We start from the raw sequence: 7349 nt of genomic DNA, 5'->3' as shown, positions 1-7349 counted from the left end.
TCTGTTACTAGAATCCAGGCCTTTGTGTAGAACAGGAAACTCCTAGTGGAAACTGGGAAGTGGACCTCCTTGAAGAAAATGGAAGCCAGCAGAACCTGAGACACCTGTCAGGCAAGTTAAAATAATCCACTGTTATTGTTACACTATTCAAGCTGTCAGGGCTAGGGCTGGAGATTGGGATTGTAGTAGGGTAATCGGTGTTTGTAAACATTCCAGTCTCCATGGAAAGCTCTAGAAGAGGAAACCCTATCTGTCTTGGCTAATAGGGGTAAGCAGCCCTGGGATCGGTAGCATGGAATGTTGCTGCTCGTTGTGATTTGGATTGGCCATTGCAGAAACAGGATACTGGGCTAGATGGACAACTGGTCTGACCCAGAATGGATTTTCTTATGTAAAGAGTAGGTGTGTTGCCTTCTATCCTAACTGTGATCTATAATTACATTTATTGGTATTTTTCCCTTCAGCACTCTTTTAGTTGATCCCCCTAAAATGTTGTGTATTTGGGTTTTTTCTGGTAAATTGAAAATTCTAAAATAGTGAAAATCCCCCTGCATGCCTAGAATCCAGAATCCCCCCTTCCCTTCCCTTCCTCTTCTCCCACACATACTGATCCAAAGGATGACAGAGTAAGATTCCGAGCAGCCTTGTGGCAGGGAAGTGAGTAAGGATCTAGATGATTTTAATCCGGGTTTAAGAAAAGGTTTTACAGTGAGCAATTAGATGCTGGTTAAGGAATTAATCACTAATGGGCCATTAGCTTTGACTGCTATTGTACAGTTAACGAGCCACAGCAGGATTATTAGAATTTGCACCCAATTAGGAGGAGAAGATATTTGCAATAGGCTCCACAAATGAGCTCTTCAAATATAACAAGACAGTTTGGGAAACGGTGAATGAGAAAAGACTGTTGAGATGTTGTGTTTATAATTTAATTTTCTAGGCACTTGAATGAATTCATGCTGTGCACGGAATGCTCTCTTAGGATGCTTTTGCTTGACAAATATTTAATATTGTTCTATTTTATTTATTTATTCGTTTTTGGGTTTTTTTTTACCTCCTTGCTGAAAAAATTCACTCAAGGCAGTGAATAGCGGTAGGTAAGAGACCACGGCTTAGATTCACTAACCTGCCCAATCCTGTCCGCTCTGTGGATGATCCGAGGCATGCTGACGGATTCACAAATGGGGGCAATGCACATGAGGGTAATCGTAGGCACGCCCCCCCCCCCCCAAACCGACTACACGGATCGCTCTCCAGCGATCCTGATGCATGTGCAGCCTGTAGATGGTCTGTGCATGCGTTTGATGTCCGTGTTTTTTTATTTTACTTTTTTACTCGCGAGCCAGTGGTTTTAACCCGCGGATTTAAAACTACAGGGTTACGCTGCAGGGAAGGGTGGAGAATTGGGGCAGAGAGCAGGGTAGAGAAGAGTCGGGGTGGCCAGCAAGAGTCAGGGTAGAGAGCGTGGGGCAGCAAGCAGAATCGCGGCAGAGAGCAGGGCAAAGAAGAGAGTCAGGGCAGAGAGCAGGAGATGCTTTACTTGGGGCAGAGATCAGGGTAGAGAAGAGGGCTAGTGGAAGTTGGCTGGGATCAGGGCGGCAATGGAGCAGGAGAGTTGGCAGGGTCGTGTGCGACTGGTCCTCAGCAGTCGCTTATTTTGGGATCAGCCAGCCCAGTCGCTGTTCCTGTTTTATTTATTTATTTTTTTTAGTGAATCGCTGCCTGCCTATATTTGCATGTCATTCCCCCTCATTTGCATGCGCGGATCGGGTGCGGGAGGAAGGTTAGTGAATCAGGTCAGGGTCGCAAAGTGGTCAGGACATGATCAATGTCCTTAGTGAATCTAGCCCCATTTCACCAGTAAAAATATTCAAATAACATTATGACATAGTATGTTACAATATCAACACAATGTGTACTAAAAAAAAGAATCATAATTAGCACAGGGTGTAAGCAGAGGAGGATCTCTAATCAGAAAATAATGGGTATATATTGAAGGAACTAAGGCCAGTACTGGGCAAACTTGCACGGTCTGTGTCCCTTATATGGCCATTCAGTTGAGGATGGGCTGGGGAGGGCTTTGATGGCTGGGATGATTGAGATGGGCTGGAGTGGGCTTTGACGGAGACTCCGGTAGATAGAACCTAAGCACACTACCTGGCAGAGCTCTGGGTTTCTGGCCCAGAAATAGCGAAGAAACAGGACCATGTAAATTACATGATTAATTTATAGAACGTGTACAGTTGAGCAGAGTGGATGGACTATTCGGGTCTTTATCTGCCGTCATTTACTATGTTACTATGTATGTTGAAGGACAAGCAGGAATTAGATTAAAAATAAGGGTAACTAACAAGGAAAAATCGCACTTGGAGTCACATAAGGGGCAGGAAAACTATTTCAGCTAGAGTAGGAGAGGATAAGCCAGTGGTGCTACAGTATTTGCAGCTGGTTTTAGGCCTTGTGTGTGTGACTACTGGTAGCTATTTAGTTCATTCTTCCATTTAAGAGTTGGAAGAAGATTCAGACTTTCACCTGCTAGTCTTGCATTGCTCTATTTTTCACAATGACAAAGATAATAAGTTTTGGGACCAATATTAAAAGGATTTATGCTCTTAACTTAGAAACATACTTAGCTTTAGTTATTTCTTCATTCTTTTTTTAAACCTTGGGAAGGACCTTACGGATCAACCAGTTTCGCCCAAAGGCTTTTTCAAGAACGGGTCCCCTGCAAATAAGAGGCAAGAGTTGATAAGTGCATCAGTTTCATTGTTCTAAAACTTTAAACTAGTCCCTCAATATCTTAGCAGTTCTAGTTTTAGAAGTAAAATTACCCCTTTTGTTTTGCTCCACAGCATCCCGACGTGTGTTCTTCTATGTAAAGATAGCCGCGGCAGTTTTTGGTTCTGTTTAAATCAGGTGACTCATTAACTACCTCACTGATGACATCAGTTCAGTGGGAGGAGCCTAAACTAGTGTCATCCATTCTATTTCTAAATTTAATCCTGCTGGATGCACCGAATTCAGTGTGTCCAATTTGAGGGACTAGTTTAAAGTTTTAGAACAATGAACCTGATGCATTTACCAACTCTTGCCTCTTATTTGCAGAGGACCCGTTCTTGAAAAAGCCTTTGGGCGAAACTGGTTGAACCTTAAGGTCCTTCCTGAGGTTTAAAAATAGAATGAAGAAATAGCTAAAGCTAAGTACAAAAGTTTTAAAGTTGTATAAGAAAAGCTTATCGATTTGCACAAAACATAGAATATAGAGCACAAGCACTTAAAAAAAAACTAAGGTCTGATGATGAATAAAAGCCAGAAAGAGAAACAAGCCTTCAAATAATTTGGCTGGTGGTTGGCTGGAACTGAAGACCATAGAGGTACTTAGAAAGGTATTATCTGAAAAAAGATCACTTAGAAATTAAGCACTTTGAAGTTTATTATATGCCGTTGTGGATTGATGGTGTATATTACATAGACAATGTCATAAACAACATTGGGCTATTTTAATACATCAGTTGAGTCATTTACTATGTTACATGCACCTTGTAGAGTCACACTACGTGCCAATCTAGATAATGGTTCATAGACAACAGCGCAAAAGACAAAAGCGCGCGCCGACAATTGAGCGCAGTGTGGAGGCGCACGCCGCACAAAATTACAGTTTTTAGGGGCTCCGATGGGGGTTTTTGTTGGGGAACCCCCCGGTTTACTTACTAGACATCGCGCCGGCGTTATGGGGGTTTGGGGGGTTGTAACCCTCCACATTTTACTGCAAACTGAACTTTTTCCCTAAAAACAGGGAAAAAGTTAAATTTTTAGTAAAATGTGGGGGGTTACAACCCCCCCACCCCCACAACGCCCCCACATCGCGGCGCGATGTCTATTAAGTAAAGTGGGGGGGCTCCCCCCCACGCCCCCCTGGTCAGAGCCCTAAAAACAGTAATTTAGAGCGGCGCGCGCCTCTGCACTGCGCTCAATTGTCTGGGCGCGCCTTTGTCACGGCGCGCTTTTGACCTGACACCCTAGATAGTGCTGATTTTTTAGGCATCTTATAAGAATGAGGTCCAAAATATTTAACATTTGTATGGCATGGTCTGAATGGGCCTTTCTAGTGACATGAAGCAACCAGTATATTAATTATTCTCTGGATATTGTCTGCAGACTGTAGTACTGAAATTAAACTTGTCTACCGTAGTTGTCTTGAGGAGTCTCATTGTGTTTAATTTTTGTCCTTTCATGTTGTTTAGTTTGCATATGGTATCTGTTAAGTAGTTTTGTCTATGTTTTTCCCTTTCATCCTTCCGTGTTGTGTTTGGAGGTGATTACGTTCAATATTTTCCTATTCTTCTAGCCAACATCTCAATTGATCTCGTTTTCATGATTGCCTTAGCTTCTTCCTGTAGTGCTTTGGAGGATATGCCTTTTCGATATCATCAGCTGCCATATATGTTTCTCAGGATTCTTCCATCTCACAGCAGACCAGAGGTAGAGAGTGACTCGTTCAATCTCCAAATGTTGGAGGGGTATTGGTTTGTTTTATTTGCAAGGTCAAGTGTACTACAATGTGTTACATTCACATTAATAAGCTCTGTCTTTTATTAGGTAGGAGGGAATCAATTCTGAAATAAATTTAATGTCTCTTTGAGGAAAAGGGTGTAATACGAGAGGGAGCTACAAAGATTTTTGGGAAATTAATGATTAAGTCACAAATTCTGTAATTCACTGTTTTATACGGTCTCTTGCTTATGTAAACCGCATTGATCTGGAAGGTTTTGTGGTCTATATATGTACGGTACAGTACCGTACATTTATAGACCACAAAACCTTCCAGATCAATGCGGTTTACATAAGCAAGAGACCGTATAAAACAGTGAATTACAGAATTTGTGACTTAATCATTAATTTCCCAAAAATCTTACAAACAAAGATGTTTTCAATAGTTTTCGGAAATGCAGATATGAGCCTTGGGGTTTTTGATCTCTGTATCAATCATGGTGACCTTCTTTAAACTCAATCTAAATTGGAATTTTATAGAGATTAATTTTTTTATCCTTGACCTCTCTATGGGATAGAGAGCACATTTGATATCTCGATAATCACAGTTCTCCGAATTTTATAAATGGTGCCCAAATTTGCACATCCAAGATATTCACAGAAATTAATTGAGTAATGAGCTATTAGTGTTCCCCCAGTCATTCGTGATTTGCGATTCCAGTCATTCGTGGTATTCTCCGACCGGGACTTCCTGTGCTAAAGTCAGGCTTCACCAATCAGGAGCTGCGTGTCAAAGCAGCTCCTGATTGTTGAAGCCTGACTAGTGCAGGAAGAGGCAGTCGGAGCATACCGCGAGTGATTTCCTTCACTCGCTGTCACTCCAGCTGCCCTATCCTGCCTCCAGCTGCCCTCTCCTGCCTCCCTAGGCAAAAAACCATATTTGCGTTTTTTTTAATATTTGCAGGGGTTCCTGGAACAGAACCCCCACGAATATCAGGGGAGTACTGTAACTATCAATGATTGGGATGCTAACAATCAATTATTGAAATTAATTGGCATTACATGGGATCTGCATACACATCTATGTGCTATTCTAGAAGGCAGGGTGCCTAATTTCAATATTGCCTAATTTAATGGGTGCATGGCCATAGGAGAGGCATGTGTATGTCAGGAAAATTTGAAAAGTTGCATGCATAAGTACAAAATACTGCCTCAAAGCCAGGGCAGGATTAATTCGTCAAGGGTTCTTAGGCACACAAGTACACTGGGCCCCCTGCCTCGCCCCGCCCCACCCCACAATGCGCCCAGGCGGAAACAGGAAGCTGCATCAGAGGGAAGCTTTGGGCAAGCAGCACCGCTTGCACAATTACAGTTCCCGTTGCCTTTCTTACCCGCTTTGCTTGCTTGTCTTACTTTCCGTCGATGGGGGGGGGGCTGCGTTGCCGATTGGGGTGGGGCCGCATTGCCGATTAGGGGAGCCCGCGTCGCCGATCGATGCTGGAGGGGATCATCGCTGTTAGGAAAAAACAATGTTGATGCCCTCCTTCATCGGGCCCCCCTGACCATTTCAGGCCCTAGGCACATGCCTACTTGGCCTATTGGTTAATCCTGCCCTGCTCAAAGCACCTAATTTGGATACCAACATTTACAGCAGGTTTCAGCACTGTAAGTCTGGAATACCCTTTTTTTTTTTTTTTTTTTGCAAAATAGTGCTTAGTGCTGATTTTTTCTGGTGCCTATTTTTGAGCAGCCAAAAACAGAAGACAACAAATCCTCTACAAAGCACAAACAGGCAATACCACAGCGAAGGAGACGCAAACCAATAGGCTATAACTGAGGAAATTTATTTGATGAATAAAAATGACTCAACGCAATTCGTGTTTCAGTCAAAGGCCTGCAACAGGTATCGAAAAACAAAATAAAGAATGGACATGGTAAAACACTTTGGGCTCCTTTTACTAAGCTGCGTTAGGGCTTTAACACGCGGAATAGCGTGCGCTACAATGCCGTGCGCGCTAGATGCTAATGCCAGCATTGAGCTGGCATTAGTTCTAGCCACGTAGCACGGGGTTAGCGCGCGCTAATCTGTTGCGTGCACTAAAAACGCTAGGAGCCCTTTATGAAGACCTAATGAATATAAATCACAAAATTGTGTACAAACGTGAATAATAAAGAAAAACATAAAAATGGTTTTAATAAAACTATAAATGCAAAATGGAGTGTTTAAAATGTAATAAATTTATTAAATTTATTTAGAATGTAATAAATTTAAAACTTAGCAATATGCAACTTTCATGGAAAAAATGTACTAAACATTGAATTAGCAAACTGACTTCCCCTTTTACAAAACTGCTATAGCAATTTTTGGCACAGGCCACAGCACTGAATGCTCTGCACTGCTCCCGACGCTCATAGAGGTCCTATGAGCGTCGGGAGCAGCGCAGAGTATTCAGCATGCTGGCCTGCTCTAAAAACTGCTATTACGGTTTTGTAAACAGGGGCAGGGGGTTGGGGTGAATTAATCCAATACATTTTTTGTAAATAATAAAAAAATGAATATTGAATAATAATAAAATATGTACTGGATATGTATTTAATAAAACAAAAAATGAATTTTTTAAAACATAAGTAAACACGATAAGGAATAATAAAGAGAGCAACATTACCAAAAGTGTAGAATTGAGTGGTGATGTTCCAAGCTGATTTACCCCCTTTTTACAAAACTGCGCTAGTATTTTTAGCATTGGTCACAGCGGTAACAGCTCCGACGCTCATAGAAGTCTTTTTTGTTTTATTTTGTTTACACCACAGCGCAGGCGTAGGGTTGGAGAGGACAAAAGGGGGGTAGGTTGGGTGAA

The sequence above is a fragment of the Geotrypetes seraphini genome, chromosome 1, assembly GCF_902459505.1.
Source record: "Geotrypetes seraphini chromosome 1, aGeoSer1.1, whole genome shotgun sequence".
NCBI classification, from domain to species: domain Eukaryota; kingdom Metazoa; phylum Chordata; class Amphibia; order Gymnophiona; family Dermophiidae; genus Geotrypetes; species Geotrypetes seraphini.
Note: the sequence above shows the minus strand (reverse complement) of the source record.